This window comes from Diplotaxodon limnothrissa, linkage group LG19 (assembly GCF_057381915.1).
Source record: "Diplotaxodon limnothrissa isolate DT_005_m linkage group LG19, D_limnothrissa_male_GT1.1, whole genome shotgun sequence".
Lineage (NCBI taxonomy): Eukaryota > Metazoa > Chordata > Actinopteri > Cichliformes > Cichlidae > Diplotaxodon > Diplotaxodon limnothrissa.
The window spans coordinates 26592070-26610776 of record NC_140614.1 but is presented as its reverse complement, the minus strand read 5'-3'; positions in this window follow the sequence as shown (position 1 = coordinate 26610776).

Below are 18707 nucleotides of genomic sequence, written 5' to 3'. Positions count from 1 at the left end.
AGGAGGACAAAGTCATTTGCAATTTGGGAAAGGTCATAAGATAAGATGAAAAAGAGCCATCACGTCCTACACTGCTTACATTTTCTTGATATATCCTTGTTGGGTAAGCATCGGGCCATTTTAGTGTTTACATTCGATTGCACATCTAGGCAAATACTTGAGTGATTGTTATCTGATTGCCTAAGATGCCAAGAAAAAAGTATAAAGTGGGACAGAGAGGCACAGCAGCTGAGGTGAAAGTGTCTTTTACCTATTTTCAGATGTTCAGCTATGTATTCTTTGGAGTATCAGCTGTGTAATCCACTTCTTACTAGAGGTGAAATACCCCACGATGCAATATTATCACAATACTTTACTTGCAACTATTCCCAACTATGGGAATATAACCATGCAACCAGAAGGCAGCCAGTTAAGTTGAGTTCCCTAAAGTTGTGCTCATTGACAAAGACTCATCCAGACAGATCAGCAACATTTATAAATTAGACAGCAGTTATTTGCAAATCTCTCTGAGATTCCTTGCAGTTGGTCCAAGTGAGAATGGGACTGTTCGCAGAAAGTTCGCCTCCTATCAGGTGACCTGTGCACCTATCTTGCAGTGCTGCATGAGTGCGCAATACCCCAAACCATTTAGTCACCACACATTGCGGTTGATAGCAGAATGTGAAAAAGTTAAATATAATCACCAGCCAGCTACTGAGGAAGTCGCTGTCCTGTTTTTACTCCTGTAAAACCAAGATAGCCATTAGCTTGCATAAGCTTGAATAAGGAGGTAGCGTTGCTGCTAATTATTTAACTGTTTCAGGATGGCTTATGAGATGAGCCCTCCTGTTTGTAGTATTCCTAGAGTATTTTAATTTATTTAACATAAATATCAATATTTGTTGCGTCATTGATTCCCCCCACCTCCCCACCGCTACCTTCTGCTCATGCAGTGACAGGCTTCAGCCACAACATACATGAAATTCACTGAAAAATACAATCCCAGTCCTGCTACTATGCATGCAATAGTATCGTGTGTTTTTTTGTTTTTGTTTTTAAAGAAATAGTAGAGCTGTTAAATCACAGCTTTACTATTTTTACTAACCTTAAATGTAAGGCTTGTTCAACCCAGACTCTGTATAGCCTTGTACCATCTTATCTCAAAGTGCACACACTATGTATTAAAAATACCTGAACTGACCCTGTCACATTGTTTGCTCCAACATTTAGAAAGTATGCAGCGATAGGGCTGTGGAAGATAATGCTCTAATGACCCTGGTGGCAAAGAGAGGAATGTGTCCCTAATTGGAAGGCGATGTCATAGACACACACATGCACACACACATGCATGCATTCACACACTCATGTGAGCACACACATGCACACGCACCCAAAGAGACCCTCTGGGAGGTAATCTCTCTTCCTGTTCCGGCTATGCCTGGTCAGCCAAGCGGAGCTGCCACCTCATTGTGTCCTTCTGTACCAAGGCTCTGTATGGTCTTTCTGCAAGCAGAGAGAGAGGGAGAGAGAGGGAGAGTCTGTCCATCTCCTCCAAGGCACACACAACACACACAGACGCACAAAGGGCCGCATGGAGCCCGATGCCCTCCAGTACAAACAAAAAGATTTTACAACAGCTGCAGCAGCTGATTCATAGTCTGCCATTTTCTGTGTATGTTTCTGTGTGGTGTATCTGCGGTGGTTGCTTGCATGTTTCATTAAAAATCTATGGCTAAATTATAGAAGTAGAGCTCAAAGTTAATAATAAAATAAACAACAGAGTCTGGTGTGCAGCATGTAACGTATTTGGTCAATTTGGTTGTAATTTTCAGTCCATAAAAATACCCCATGTGTTCCTTGTAATACTTTAGCTGCTATAGCTTTTTTTGTAAATTATATTTTAGAAGAAATTAGTATTTTATGTAAAACATAAAACCTGCTTTTATTTTAGAGAAAAATTATTTCCTCTTCATATGTTGTAGTGTTATTAAGGATGTGGGCTGTATCAGAGAGTATCCTAACATCCCCTTTATATATCTTCATTTTACATTATTTTGGTTTTGTTTGGTCAGTAATGTAAAATTGAATAGATCTTTTTTTTCTAATGCTAGACCGTGTAGACTATGTAAAAGATGCTACTGTGCCGTAAATTGATATATAATGCAAGAAGTGGAAGCTAGGACAGTCTATTAAACAGCTGTTATTACAAATTATAAATAATAGGATGAAACATTACTTTTTCTTTCATCTAAAATATGCAGAACTAATTAACTTAAAAGCATTAACAGTATAGTGTACATCACAGCATAATCTTTGTTTTGTAAAACCATTGAAGCACTCATTTAAAAACAATATATAATTTCTATGTCCTTTAAAAAAAACAACAACGAAAACAAAACAAAAAACTTGGGTAATTATTCATATATACTGAAAATTACACCATACAGGGAGTGCAGAATTATTAGGCAAGTTGTATTTTTGAGGAATAATTTTATTATTGAACAACAACCATGTTCTCAATGAACCCAAAAAACTCATTAATATCAAAGCTGAATGTTTTTGGAAGTAGTTTTTAGTTTGTTTTTATTTTTTAGCTATTTTAGGGGGATATCTGTGTGTGCAGGTGACTATTACTGTCCATAATTATTAGGCAACTTAACAAAAAACAAATATATACCCATTTCAATTATTTATTTTTACCAGTGAAACCAATATAACATCTCCACATTCACAAATATACATTTCTGACATTCAAAAACAAAACAAAAACAAATCAGCGACCAATATAGCCACCTTTCTTTGCAAGGACACTCAAAAGCCTGCCATCCATGGATTCTGTCAGTGTTTTGATCTGTTCACCATCAACATTGCGTGCAGCAGCAACCACAGCCTCCCAGACACTGTTCAGAGAGGTGTACTGTTTTCCCTCCTTGTAAATCTCACATTTGATGATGGACCACAGGTTCTCAATGGGGTTCAGATCAGGTGAACAAGGAGGCCATGTCATTAGTTTTTCTTCTTTTATACCCTTTCTTGCCAGCCACGCTGTGGAGTACTTGGACGCGTGTGATGGAGCATTGTCCTGCATGAAAATCATGTTTTTCTTGAAGGATGCAGACTTCTTCCTGTATCACTGCTTGAAGAAGGTGTCTTCCAGAAACTGGCAGTAGGACTGGGAGTTGAGCTTGACTCCATCCTCAACCTGAAGAGGCCCCACGAGCTCATCTTTGATGATACCAGCCCAAACCAGTACTCCACCTCCACCTTGTTGGCGTCTGAGTCGGACTGGAGCTCTCTGCCCTTTACCAATCCAGCCACGGGCCCATCCATCTGGCCCATCAAGACTCACTCTCATTTCATCAGTCCATAAAACCTTAGAAAAATCAGTCTTGAGATATTTCTTGGCCCAGTCTTGACGTTTCAGCTTGTGTGTCTTGTTCAGTGGTGGTCGTCTTTCAGCCTTTCTTACCTTGGCCATGTCTCTGAGTATTGCACACCTTGTGCTTTTGGGCACTCCAGTGATGTTGCAGCTCTGAAATATGGCCAAACTGGTGGCAAGTGGCATCTTGGCAGCTGCACGCTTGACTTTTCTCAGTTCATGGGCAGTTATTTTGCGCCTTGGTTTTTCCACACGCTTCTTGCGACCCTGTTGACTATTTTGAATGAAACGCTTGATTGTTTGATGATCACGCTTCAGAAGCTTTGCAATTTTGAGACTGCTGCATCCCTCTGCAAGATATCTCACTATTTTTGACTTTTCTGAGCCTGTCAAGTCCTTCTTTTGACCCATTTTGCCAAAGGAAAGGACGTTGCCTAATAATTATGCACACCTGATATAGGGTGTTGATGTCATTAGACCACACCCCTTCTCATTACAGAGATGCACATCACCTAATATGCTTAATTGGTAGTAGGCTTTCGAGCCTATACAGCTTGGAGTAAGACAACATGCACGAAGAGGATGATGTGGACAAAATACTCATTTGCCTAATAATTCTGCACTCCCTGTAGATTCAGCAAAATTACATGTCAAATGGGCGACTGTTAAGTCTTCTACACCAAAAAAATTAAACAGAGATGGACACATTATTCCAGAACAAAATTAAATCAGTTGCTGAAGAGGGATTGTGAAATTGTGGTGGTGGCTTGTTGAGCTGAAGCCTAAACTTTTACACGTGCAGTGCTGTGAAAAGAGATTTTTTTTTGCATATTTGTCACACTTAAATGTTTCAGATGATCAATCAGATTTTAATATTAGAAAAAGACAACCTGAGATGCAAAATGCTTCTTCTTTTTTTAACGATGACTTCATTTATTGGAGGAAAAAAAGCCGTTTAAACCTTCCTTTCTCTGTGTGAAAAGTAATTGCCCCCTAAACCTAATAAATGGTTGTGCCATTCTTGGCAGAAAGAACTGCAGTCAAGCATTTGTGATAACTGGCAGTCAGTCTTTCAGTTCACTGCGGAGGAATTTTGGCTCACTCTTATTTGCAGAATGGTTTTAATTTGGTCATATTGGAGGGTTTATATGCTTGCATGGCCTGTTTAAGGTCATGCCAGAGTATCTCAATCTGATTTAAATCCAGACTTAACTAAGTCACTCAATTTAGATATTGTAGGCATTCAGAGGTGGACTTGGTGGTGAGTTTGGATTATTGTTCTGCTGCATATGCTGGACATTCTCCTGCAGGATTTTGTAGTAGAGGTTCCATCAATTAGAGCAAGTTGTCCAGGTCCTGAACAGTGTTGGTCAAGTTACTTGAAAAAGGTAATCAATAACTAATTACTGATTACTTCCCCCCAAAAGTAATCCTTTTACTTTACTGATTACTTATTTTCAAAAGTAATTAATTACTTAGTTACTTAGTTACTTTTTAAAAACACGATTTACAACCTGAATAGGTGATAAAGCAAGAGATCTTTTAGCCCAATTCTACTTTTTCTGCATAATCCATCATACAAAATGTAATCAAATGGAAAAGTCTCTTTTTAAAACTTGTTTTATCAGTTTTAATCTTTTAACTTTATGCATCAATCAAAAAATAAATTATATGCAACATTCTCTGACTGGAAGAAATTTGTTTAATATTTAAACCTATTTTCTGCACATTCCAGCACATAAAATAAAATTTTTTTTGTGTTTACACTCAGTCTTTCAAATAAATGCAAGTGAAACACAGCAGAAAATAAATAAAATCAAACACTCAGCGGTTCTGTTGCTCTATTTTCACCTGTTTAGAAGGCGGATGTTTGCCCTGGTGCAGGTGTGCCGCAGCAGTCAGTTGAAGAATCCACAAGTTTGTCTGTGAATTTCCCATTACGTGGCAGCGCACTCAGTGCTTGCTTGGAAGTTAAGGAATTTTTTCACTGTAAAAAGAGGTTTTCTTCCCACGCAGTGAACAGCGGACGCTAATGTTTTTGTTACTTTTTACCGAATCAAACTCAAAGTAAGGTCAGTACTTCCACGCTTTAAACGCTGCACACTCATACTCTCTCCCGCACTCGATGTATTATCCATTGTTGATCTGCACACAGCTGTTGCCACGAATGTCGCACTCGCTTACGTCACAATCATGAGACATTCTCACAGAAAAAATCAAGGTTTTAGTAACACAATAACGCAGCATGCTTACAGGAAAGTAACAGTAATCTAATTACCTTTTTTTGCAATAGTAATCCCTTACTTCACTCGTTACTTGAAAAAAGTAATCGGCTATCGCACCACCTCCACCATGTTTGACTGTTGGTAAAGTGATCTTTTTATGAAACGCTGTCTTTGTCATTGAATCATACGCTCTGACATGAATTGACTCAAATGAGGCGTGCAGTCCTTCAGATGTTTTTCTGAGTTCATTTGGGTTAGTTTGTCAGACAGTTTGTATCGAAGCCATTTCTTGATTCAACATGTCTGGTAGTAATGGGGCCTTGGTGTGGATAGTGAGATTGAACTCCTTTTCAAAACGTAGAGAATTAAATTCATGATCCCTTTATGAAGGAAATCATCATTTAAAAACTGCATTTTGTATTTACTCAGGTTATATTTGTCTAATTTAATAAAATGTGTTTGATGATTTGAAACATGTAGGTGTGACAGAAAGAAAGAATTTGGGAAGGGGTGAATATCTTTTTCATAGCACTGTATAAAAAAAAATCCTTACAATTTTTATGCAAACATTCATCCTCTTTTTATTGTATGACTACATAATATGTTAAAAAAAAACATGGGAAAGTGGAGATGCCACTAATGTGACTTATGTATTCATTTTCATTCCAGACATGCAGCAGTCAAAAGGCACTTGGAGGTCAAATAAAGGGAAATGAGGCCGGCAATATGAAACACAAACTCACAACACATCAATACATGTTTAACAGATATCAACAACGCCATAAATGTAAATTAAAATGATATGTGGGGAGCAATAAATATGATGTATAATGGCTTCGCTTCTCCAGAAGGACCAATATTTTTTTTAACTTCCACCCTCCCTCTCTGCTCACCCACACATTTACACATTTACATACAAAACAATTTCATCACCAAGACTGGATGCAGACAAAATATAAATAAATTTTGCATTTTTTCCATATCATTTACTTCATAATCTGTATGTGGCATTCAGCACTCTTTTAGTTTACTTTCTTCAGTTTTTCAATCTGTTTCACCTACCAGGTTTTTAAAAATTCATTAACGTTTTGTGCAAAACACTCCTGGGAGTCTCTTATTGATTTCTTATTAATAAGTTGTTTGTCGTAATAAATTATTTCACTCTTAAGGCAAGAAATATGTAAAGTTGGAATGCACTTGGCGAAAAGAAATGCCCTGAGGTGCCACAACCAGCAGAGAGGAAAAATATGTATTTATTCACTTGCTGAAAAAACAATGTTGAAGCAATCGTTAACTGTCATTTGCTACAACTCATAAATTTATATTGTCGTGCTCAATCAGGTTTCTCCCTGAGTGGTTCACTTGTGATCGATAACTGTGTATGTATGAATGTGTATGTGTAATAAAAAAAATGGGTTGCTACTGACAAAATACATTTTTCGAAGATTAAATCAGTGTAAAGTAAATACAGATAACAAAGGTGCTCCGGAAATATGTTACATCCTGGTTAGCTGTTTCAGATAGGCTAAACTGTTACTGACTAATAAGGGCACTTCATGGAAATTTGATCTGATATTCATCTATTTTCTTAGCTGGAACTGCAGGGGCTGGGTACCAGTCCATCACAGGGCAAGATGTAGAATTACCAGTCCATTAGAGGGCTAATGCAATGCCACAGATGATTCCACACTCTCACATCCACATCTACAGCCAACTTTGAATCATCAGTTAATCTGACATGCACATTTTTGGCTTGTGGGAGGAAACAGAGTGCTCATACTAAACATGGCTATAGTCAACACAAGCACAGACCTCTGGTCGTTAGGCTTTACCCAGCTGGTATTCAAACCTTTTGTTTGAAAGGGGCAGCCAGTGAGAAGAAAGCTAGCTTAAAAGTAGCATAGTCTTAAAAGAAGAGGAGCTTTAATGGTTTGTTTAAAACATAGATGAACTGAGAGGCTGTGCCAAGGCCCAGTGTGAGATAACATACAATTCTACTCTAACAGAATATAAAATGCTTGAATAAAAATACAATATGGATTTGATATATAGTTCCCCCTTTAAAATTCACATATTTCTCCTCTTCACAGTCAGCAGGCTCTGCAGGACCACATTTTCCTCGTGCCACATTATTTGATCATTCTCTTAATAAATACAAAACTTAGTTTCTTTCCTTCTCTGTGTTGCTAACCCATGAGCCAGAGCTGCAACATATGGGGTCTCATCCGGGATCAATCAGTCAATGTGCCATGTGACTTTGTAGCATCTGCAAAATTAAATGAATGCCAGTTTGAGTGAAAACAAATATAAAGGATGAGAAGAATAAGTGCTTTCATAACTGCATGGTAAACTGTAGCTTTTACCTTGATTTCTTTATTTGAACAGTTTAGCATTACACTGCCAGACCCCAAATTTATCAAAGAGACACAGCAGAGCCAAAGACAGGTTTGTTTATTCTGTACATTTTTCTTCTTTCGTTTTTTTTTGGGGGGGGGGGATTCAGAATGTTTTTATGCTGGAGCCTCAAGCCTTAAACAGAAATGTGTACGCTCACATGAAATACTCTTACATTAAACATACAGTAGCATGTCTTGTGGCAGCAACTCTTGTTAATGTGTTATTAAAGCTGCCATTCGGATTCACTCTATTTATTGCCTTTTTTTTTTTAAGTTTGTTTACTGCAGCTCATAAGTCATGTCATCAGCAGACAGATCATTTCTATCTTCTGCACGTATAAAACTTTTACTGGGCTAGCAAACTGCAGCCGTCGACAGGTACCCTGGTGGGCCAAGGATGGGAGGGAGAGAAGAAAAAGGAAGGATTTATAGCAGCTTGTAAATGTGTCCATCAAAGCTTCCGTTCTTATCGGCTACATTTGCGCCCTTTGGCTTCACAGCTGTTTAACTTCCACTGTAACCCTTTAAACAAGGAATATTTAACTTTAAATGAAAGGACGTTTTATTTTTGGATGCGGGAGGAGGAAAAAAATAGTTTCCAAGCTTCTATAGCTGCTATTTCATTGTTTGATGGATCCTGTTTCACACATAAGTTGGAATAAGTGGGGTAAATGAAAGGTAACAGAAAAGGGGGCTTAAATGTGGTGACGAAAATGTATGCAAAGCCACAAAAAAACCCAACAACACACCTTTCTGCTGGATGAGAATCCCTCTCATTAGCTTTATGAATTTAACACCATGGCAGAGAAAGCCACAGCATTCAGCTGGCCTGCTCTGTTTGTTGGCAAAGCTAGTGATTATTGTTTATTACCTCAATAAAAACCATACAATCCTCAGCCTTCCTGTGCCCATCTGGTATAATGACAGCTTAAATATTCAGAGCTGCGCAGCCATAAAATAAAAACAGAATGTGTAAAAGATAAAGTGTGTGTAGTTGCTGGCTAGCTTTCCCTTTGGGTTTCTTTTTTTTGCCCTCATTCACCTCAAGTTTGAGGTTGAGAAATGGACTGGCATTTAGAATCAGCTGCTTTCCTCCTTTTCAGCGGTAACGCACGAGGGATAATCTTTTATTTACCTGCATGCATGGGCATATGCAAGTGCACGCACACACCAGCAAAGATATATTCACGCGCTGGCGTGCACACGCCAGCTCAGCAAGTATACACACTAATCACATGCCCAGAGGACATGATATAACGAGATAAACCACAATAATTTTCCATGCACAATAATTACAACGAAGTATCATACATACACTGTACCAATTAAGCTAACACAATTAACTCCAGGGCCATGGAGGATCTAAGAGGCTTGGTGAACCTTATGAGGATTTGTAGCAGGTCCCAGTAATTTCATATTATTTTTCCATGTATCAGGTAACCGTCTGCGCTGAGCACCTGTGGAGTATTAGGAGGGCCATTTGGCTCTGATTACATCCTCTGTCTCTGGTGAGCACTGTGTTTTGTTGTCACATTTTCTCTGCCAAACTGTTTTGCTTTTGTAGGAACACTTAGCTCACCGTAGAAGTCTCCCTAGCTCTCGCTGTACAAACCTCCTCATCAGCACCCTCCTCTCTGCATCACCTCCCTCCTCTCTCTTTGCTTCCCGTTCACATCCACACCTCACTCTCCGTGTCTTTCTGTCTCTCTCTCACTCGCTCCCTTTCTGCTGTGAGGGAGACCACTGTAGGCGATCAATACCTGACAATATGGCAAAATCATATATTTTTCCTCTTCTTTAGCAAATTCAATTTGGTCCTTAACATTCCAGTGGCTTTAATTAGATGCCCACGGAAGCAAATTGCAATTTACATTTTTATAGTTTTTCGAGTTAATTAGCTTGCTCACTCAGCCAGACCTGACTTGTTTATGCTTTCTCCACTTCCTTTTCTCATTCTGCCCCCTCGCCTAATGTTTGAGGCCTCTGCATATGTTGCATTTACAGGGAGAGGGGGAGGTGGAGCGCTCATAATGTCACACAATTCTTTCTCAATGAATTAAATAAAACGTTAAGTCCACAACCACTTCTTTTATTTGCCATTAGGCTGCCACTTATTGTGTGTTGTTTTGGTTATATCAAAAAGTTGCGGCCCATTGCGCAAAAAACATTTTAATTGTTGTTTTTATAAGGACATGTAGGTTAAAAAAAACAAGTAACTTGTCCTGTGTGTTTCCTGTTTAACTCCCTGTGTGATATTGAGTTTGACCTCTTTTCTGTGGCAGCGACCTCTTTGTCCAAAAGTGCCTTTACAAATACATACAGTGCAACCTTATTTCACTTCAGTTTCTGGGTCTAAGCTTCTCTTTAGACTTAGCTTTAATTTTTTCGAGTATTGTAAAGAAAAGGACAAGACTGACAAAGTCAGTCAGCAAGACAATCAGCTGAGCAGACAGGCGAGTCACCTCTACTGTCAGTCACCACCCCCCCCCATGTGACCAGAGGACTAAATGAAACAAGGACTTAGATGTCCTCCATGTTGTGTTCTGTTTCACCCTCTTCCGTGATCGCTCTTCATCTTTTCAACAGACGTCCGACATTTCAGTCATGCAGCCTTGGAGAATATGGGACTGGCTGGGGGGACCGAGGGGTTGGTGGCTGCCAAGAGACCATGTAAGCAATGACCTCCATTACAACACAATTAAATGACTCGTGTCCTCCTTCAAGGTAAGAAAGCACTTCCTCCTGTTCCTTACATGTTTTCCTGCTTCCCACCCTCCTCCATCTCGCCTGTCTCGTCCCTTTGCTCCTCATTAAAACATCACATCTATTTAGTGGGGTCTAAACTGACATATTGAACAGAATTGTCATTGTTTGACCAAGGCTATTTCTTTCAGGGCTTCGGGAAGGCAGAGGGGTTAGACAGGGGGCTAATGTTCATGTTAACCACTAATTGGTGATTTTATGCTGATAAAAAAGGTCAAATAACAGCCCAAAGATCCCCGGATGCTCTAGCTGGTAGCAAAACATCAATAGACAATGAGCTATAACCTGCTGCTAAAGGACGCAATGATTGCTGAAATGGGGCAAGTCGAAGCTTTCCATCACATGACAAAGAGACAGTAAGAGAATCAGTATTTGAACATCAGCTGTCAGATCATTTCATGGTACAGAAACTGGGGGCGCATTTATTCTTCCTGCGAGCCTTTAAATACCACCGAACAAATGAATGAATCAATCTTTCAAGAAGTCTTTGTCAATTTAGAAAAGACAAATAGCCCTGACTTTTTAGAAAAAGGAAAAAAATATAACAGGACCATCTATCCACAAGCTAAACTAAAAGAAAATATCTCGCTGAGTGAGTGGGCTTCTTTTAAGTTTTGAAGTACTAAGAGTGCAGAAAAAAGAGCTTAATTTAAAAGTCTGTGGGGATACCTCTAGGCCCTGCAGGCTGCATCATTATAGGCAATATTTTGGTGGAAAACATGCCCAAGGAGAAGCTCCTGGCTCTGAGCGAACACTGTTTGAAATCACACAGAATCTTTGAAAGCAAACTTTTGTGTTTCTTTGGACTTTCTGGAATCACTGTCTTTTTCCTTTTTTTTTAACTTAACCCTTTTAATGGACTATGCGCTCACCTCAATCAGAATTCACCAATATCCTCTAATTATACACTTCTTGTTTTCCTATAAGTCCACAGTGCCTTTGAATTCTGAATGTTATTCATCTCATTTTCCTGACAGCTCGGTCCTAGTTATGTTTTGAAGTGCTTTTCAGCTATCCTAACCTTATTTTTCTCCACGCAAATTGCTATTGCTGCATCTATTCTGTCCTAAAAACTGATAACTAGAAACATAAACACAGCCAAGACATCGGTCCAAAAAAGCGGCATAATCTCTGCCTGAGGGAAAGAGGGTGAGTGGATGAGTGGTAGGGAGAGGAGGGCCTCTGACCTGATGTTCTAGCCCCTATCTGCTAATTAGCTCTATTCGCTAACCAGATGCTTATAATTAAATTTACATGCAGTGGTGAATAGCGGGATAAAAAAGAACAGATCCATCAGATGGCCGTGAAGGAGGCGTTGAGCGACCATCGCATGGTGTGTAAAATACACAAGAACATAAAAGGCTCATTAAAAGAGACAATAAAGGGAAGAGAACCCCGGAGCACTTCAAACACCATCTTGCGCCGTGCCCTGGAAGCATCCACCCACCTTCACCTCTTTTCTCCTCCTCTTTTCTTCCCGCCTTTCCCCTCCTTCCCTGTGTCATGCTTTCCCTCCCATTTTCCTTCAGTTGTTCATCTGTCGTTTCAATCATATTTGTGTTAGCCTGTCCCATCCGTTCACTCTGCACCTGCTCCGCAGCAGGGTTGTTTGTTGTCACACAGGTGATGGGAGGCTACCAGAGGCGGCCCCTTTCTCCTCTGGAGATGTTCAGAGGAGACGAAGAGGGGGAGAAAGAACAAGCTCCTCTTTAATGCAGTGTTGGCACCATGCCCTGGCGGATGGAACGAGCTGCAGAAGCAAAACAACAACAACACACCACAACAGAAAAAAGCCTTACTCAATCACTTACTCCCACTTTGATGCTCTGGCTAGTTAATTATTGCTCGGAGCTATTTAAATACACCTAATTAAAACAAATGTAAAGTAGATCATTAGTTGAAAGATGTTTGCTCCCCACTGAAAGGGAACTGGTGTTGTGGGCAAGCAATCAACAGGGCACCCTGGATTGCTCTGTGGTCAGTAACAACTGAGATATTCAGGGCCGATGGAGGATAAACTGGCACCAAAATGCCTGTCGATCTTAAAAAGCTGAACAATGGTTTACGTTCCATCAAACCGCAGCGGCCAGCAGGCTGCGAGCCAATCAAACCAAGTACATATAGAGGGCAGCCCATCAAAAGTAAATATCAAAGGATCTGACAGCCAGAGGTCTAATTGCTGGTATTTCCCATGAGGAGCTCTTGTGTTCTGTAGATAAATAAACCAGAGCACGGTGAAGAGAAAGTGGAGGTATGGAGAACTCACAAAGAGCACTTAAGGGATGCGAAGGAACATACATTTGAGAGGGTATTGTTCAGGCAAACATTTTGATGTGTCTTAGCAGGGAAAACACAGGGGTAATTAATATTGGCTGAATTTAATGTGGATGTTTATGCTGCTTTATTGATATGGTTTAGAGAGACATGAAACGGAGCCATCTTTAGTGTTATTATGCTGTTCATGCTCCGACAAGTCAAAATATCTACTGTGAAAACACCCCGTTGCTGTGAAGGTTTACTGCTTATGTATTTACAAATTCTAACACCTTCAGAATTCTAACTTATTTCATTGTTATTCTCATGTCTGCTCGATATAGTGGCTGCTTAAGGTAACCCAGTAAACTGCTTGTGACAACGTCAATACAGGGAGTGCAGAATTATTAGGCAAATGAGTATTTTGTCCACATCATCCTCTTCATGCATGTTGTCTTACTCCAAGCTGTATAGGCTCGAAAGCCTACTACCAGTTAAGCATATTAGGTGATGTGCATCTCTGTAATGAGAAGGGGTGTGGTCTAATGACATCAACACCCTATATCAGGTGTGCATAATTATTAGGCAACGTCCTTTCCTTTGGCAAAATGGGTCAAAAGAAGGACTTGACAGGCTCAGAAAAGTCAAAAATAGTGAGATATCTTGCAGAGGGATGCAGCAGTCTCAAAATTGCAAAGCTTCTGAAGCGTGATCATCGAACAATCAAGCGTTTCATTCAAAATAGTCAACAGGGTCGCAAGAAGCATGTGGAAAAACCAAGGCGCAAAATAACTTCCCATGAACTGAGAAAAGTCAAGCGTGCAGCTGCCAAGATGCCACTTGCCACCAGTTTGGCCATATTTCAGAGCTGCAACATCACTGGAGTGCCCAAAAGCACAAGGTGTGCAATACTCAGAGACATGGCCAAGGTAAGAAAGGCTGAAAGACGACCACCACTGAACAAGACACACAAGCTGAAACGTCAAGACTGGGCCAAGAAATATCTCAAGACTGGTTTTTCTAAGGTTTTATGGACTGATGAAATGAGAGTGAGTCTTGATGGGCCAGATGGATGGGCCCGTGGCTGGATTGGTAAAGGGCAGAGAGCTCCAGTCCGACTCAGACGCCAGCAAGGTGGAGGTGGAGTACTGGTTTGGGCTGGTATCATCAAAGATGAGCTCGTGGGGCCTCTTCAGGTTGAGGATGGAGTCAAGCTCAACTCCCAGTCCTACTGCCAGTTTCTGGAAGACACCTTCTTCAAGCAGTGATACAGGAAGAAGTCTGCATCCTTCAAGAAAAACATGATTTTCATGCAGGACAATGCTCCATCACACGCGTCCAAGTACTCCACAGCGTGGCTGGCAAGAAAGGGTATAAAAGAAGAAAAACTAATGACATGGCCTCCTTGTTCACCTGAGCTCAACCCCATTGAGAACCTGTGGTCCATCATCAAATGTGAGATTTACAAGGAGGGAAAACAGTACACCTCTCTGAACAGTGTCTGGGAGGCTGTGGTTGCTGCTGCACGCAATGTTGATGGTGAACAGATCAAAACACTGACAGAATCCATGGATGGCAGGCTTTTGAGTGTCCTTGCAAAGAAAGGTGGCTATATTGGTCGCTGATTTGTTTTTGTTTTGTTTTTGAATGTCAGAAATGTATATTTGTGAATGTGGAGATGTTATATTGGTTTCACTGGTAAAAATAAATAATTGAAATGGGTATATATTTGTTTTTTGTTAAGTTGCCTAATAATTATGCACAGTAATAGTCACCTGCACACACAGATATCCCCCTAAAATAGCTAAAAATAAAAACAAACTAAAAACTACTTCCAAAAACATTCAGCTTTGATATTAATGAGTTTTTTGGGTTCATTGAGAATATGGTTGTTGTTCAATAATAAAATTATTCCTCAAAAATACAACTTGCCTAATAATTCTGCACTCCCTGTAAACTCAAGATTGTCTGTTTCTGGATAATTATGTTGGTGATGAATAGTAAGAACAGACAAAAATATCTGTCAAATTAAAAAAACTGATGTAAAATATTTAAAATCACTGAAAACAGAAGATTCGTGCTACATGAAGAAGACAATCAGAGTGAATAAGCCAGTTTAAAGAAGTGCATTGTGAGACAGGATTTTAAAATTGAGCGAGTTAATGCTGGAAATATCTGGTGGGAGGGAATTCCAGGGGGGAGAAGCAGAACAACTGAAGGCTAGACCACATAGTAGATGTAGGTAGGTGAAATGAAGAGAAGAAGGAGAAAAAAAACTGTGAGTATTAATGGCATTTTGGAGAGGTGCTGCAGAATGAGGTTATGGGTTCCCATAAAGGTGAGGAGCAGAAGTTTGAAATCATCACAATAGTTAACTGGAAGCCAATGGAGCTGCTGAAGGACAGGCGTAATGTGAATAATGGAAAGAGATCTCGTGATGCAAGCACCAAAGTTCTGGACCTGTTGAAGTTTATGTATGGACTTGAGAGCAAGACCAAAAAGAAGAGAGTTAAAGTAATCAATCAATGTGTAATCAACGTAAGATGGACAGAGGTGATTAATGTTATGAAGATGGAAGTATGAGGACCCAGTGATGTTACTGATATGCTCTTGAAAAGAGTGCACGCTGTCAAAGATGACACCTAGACTCTTGACCTGAGGGGAAGGAGAAATTGAACAGTTGTCAACTGTTACATTAATACAAGGTGCCAATGAGGACGACCTTGGTTTGATCACTGTTTAATTTGAGAAGGTTACATGAGAACCACAATTTGATTTCTTGGAGGCAAACAAAGAGGGCAGTGGGTGGTAGAGCACAGGTAGGCTTGATACACAGGTAGAGATGGGTGCCATCAGCATAATAATGAAAACTGATATTGCATTTATGGAAGATATGACCAAGAGGAAGTACATAGATGAGAAATAAAAGAGGGCTCAGTACAGATCCCTGGGGGACTCCAGTAGTAACAGGAAAAGGATGTGGATTTTACTTTTCTTTAGTTAAATTAACTCTAAAGTCTAAATTTATGTAGAAGAGTGTGCTTCTTGATCGGTAAATGTGTGCAAAACATGAGAAAGTAACTCTCAGAAATACATAAGCTACAAGGTAAGGTGGTTACAAAGAGTCAGCTCTCGTACTGACAGTACGATGTTTTTTCCTGGTAATTTTAATCAGTTTTTTTTTTCTTTAATTATAAGTTTGTGGCATTAATTCCAGTCTCCCGAATAACAGTCAAACATGCAGAATGCACACCCATCCTCCATCATGACTTACCATTTGCCTTCAGACATGAAGGCTAAACTATTAGGGCAAAGTCAATGAAATTTTACAAATGATGTAAAACATGAATCATCAGCTTTGGATGTAAACTGAGTAGCTAAGTCCCTGCAGTGTTATTATTATTATTATCGGTGAGCAGAAACTAGTTTTAATAAGTTGTATGAAACCAGAAATTACCATAAAATTAAAAGTAAAAAAAGAGAAAGTGAAGTAAATCAGAACCGTTCCACACTCCAGGAGTATGAAGGCTCCTCTCTTGTGTCAGCCTTTAATTAACTATTGACCGTGCCACCAACAGAAACCAAGAAGCAGCAGACAAAAACCCCAGAAGGCTAATGGCCTGAGAACGTGATACATCCCTTAAAGGCCTTCTCTGCGCCCTGCCCATCCTCTCTCCCAGATTTAAGCAGCGTTTCAAATCCTTGCTGAGATGAGCCTGCTGCAGGCAGCACACACCATCAACAAGTTCAGTCTTCCCAAAATCTATGAATTTGTTTGATCCAAGTCTGATGGCAATTACACACCCACACAGATACTGCCAACACACTCATAAAAGCATCTGCCGACGCTGCGTGCACAGAGACATTTTCTGTTTTTGTTCGCTTGTTTTTGTGTCAGCGGATACGCTGCTCGTGTATACCTGTTTGACTGAACTGGCAGCCAAGACAAAGAAAGTCAAACAGAAGAGAGCTGCAAATGTCTGCGAATATGGGGGGATTTGCAAAGACATAACTGCAGGCAGAATTAGCAGTCGCGGCATAAGGACACAAACATACACTCACGCAAACACAGTACATACAGCAAGCCACAGGGACCCTGTTTCTGCTGCCCACAGTATGACAGGGGGCCATATGCAAAACACATACACCCACACGCAAATTATATATGCACACAGGGAAAGAAATAAAACATCCCTCCAGTTATGTGCTGCAGCACGCCAGGGTCCAGCCCCTATGGACTGAGAGCCTGAACCACCAATCTTAATCTGGTAAATCAGGTTAATCTGAAAACCAAAATCTGATGTACTGATGTATTTTGTTATTGTAAAATGCATATATTATTTATAGTACACTGAAAATAGGAGGTAATTAACAAACACAAGCAGTCAATTATTATGCTCACTCATTAGACGTAGCCACCTGATAGAAAGTAAGAGTAATTGAGGTAGAGCTACTATATTTATCTCACATGTCCATTGTTGTCTGTCAATCACTTCCATTTATGTATGAGATTAATTACCACCTGCAGCACCGATAGTGTACAGATCTCCTCCATACCTATAATTACAGAGAGATAATGCCAAGCTGAATGTATTTCCACATATTTGACAGAAGTGCCTGTTGGTGTGAGCCATCCTCCCACTGCAGCGGTACAGTATGAGCAAGCACACAAATAGTGCACCGTATGTGCAGGTGAGGCTGGAGGATGAGGCAAGATAGATAATTCAAAGGTGCTCGGAGACGACATATACTTGGTCCGCTGTTTCTCCTTGATATTGTAATGAGTCTCCACGGTCTCCAAACATGCCCATAAATTTTCATAACTGGTGGGTGGACCGTAGTTGGCACAGAAAGTGAACAAATGGCTCAGTCTCAGGCATCATGAATATCAATGAACGATGGGAAATATGACTGTCCTGACAAAGCAGGCGCTGGGCAAGCAAATCTCGGGCACTTCCAAACCATAAACTGGATCACAAAATTTCCCAAGGCTCATGATGACTTTTCCCGTTTCATTCTGCAGTGTGTCTTAATTATAGTTTTCACAGTCTTTACGACAGAGCCCTAATCAAATGTGAGTTTATGGTAAGCCTAGATATAGAGAAGTAATCAGCATCCTGCTGAGATTCAGTCAAATTGAATTGTGTTATATTATATTGATTTAAATGTTCAAATGTTAAATCACTTGACTGCAGCCTGATTGTAGTATATCCTCCTTCAGAAGACAAAACAAATAATTTAGCTTTAGTAGTCTCAGTCATTGCTTAGAAGTTTGACAATGTGATCGGGAACTTTTGTTAAGGTTTTTGCTGAAAATCTGCAAATTTATTTTAAAGCAATGTGGAAAAGTGGTTGCTGTTCTTTCTTCAAGGCGAGAGCAAACTCTCTGAGAGGTTATCCCACCGGCAAATGTAGGTTAAAGTTAAAGGCTGATATGGAAAAAGAAAAGAAAAAACATCCGCTTTCTTTCATTGTTTATCCTCTATGCACAATGGAAAACCTGTCACTGAAACCTACTGTTGAATTATAAAGTTAAGCAATGTCAAATGTGAGAATATTTCAATATTTAATGTGCAGTGATCTTAACACAGGATGAAACTTACCAGTCTAGCAGACTAGGAGTAAGGAGGTACAACCAAAACTGGCTTTACCTGTGTAAAATCAGATTATTTTCCAGTATATAATATAAATTTATATGAGTTAATGTTGATG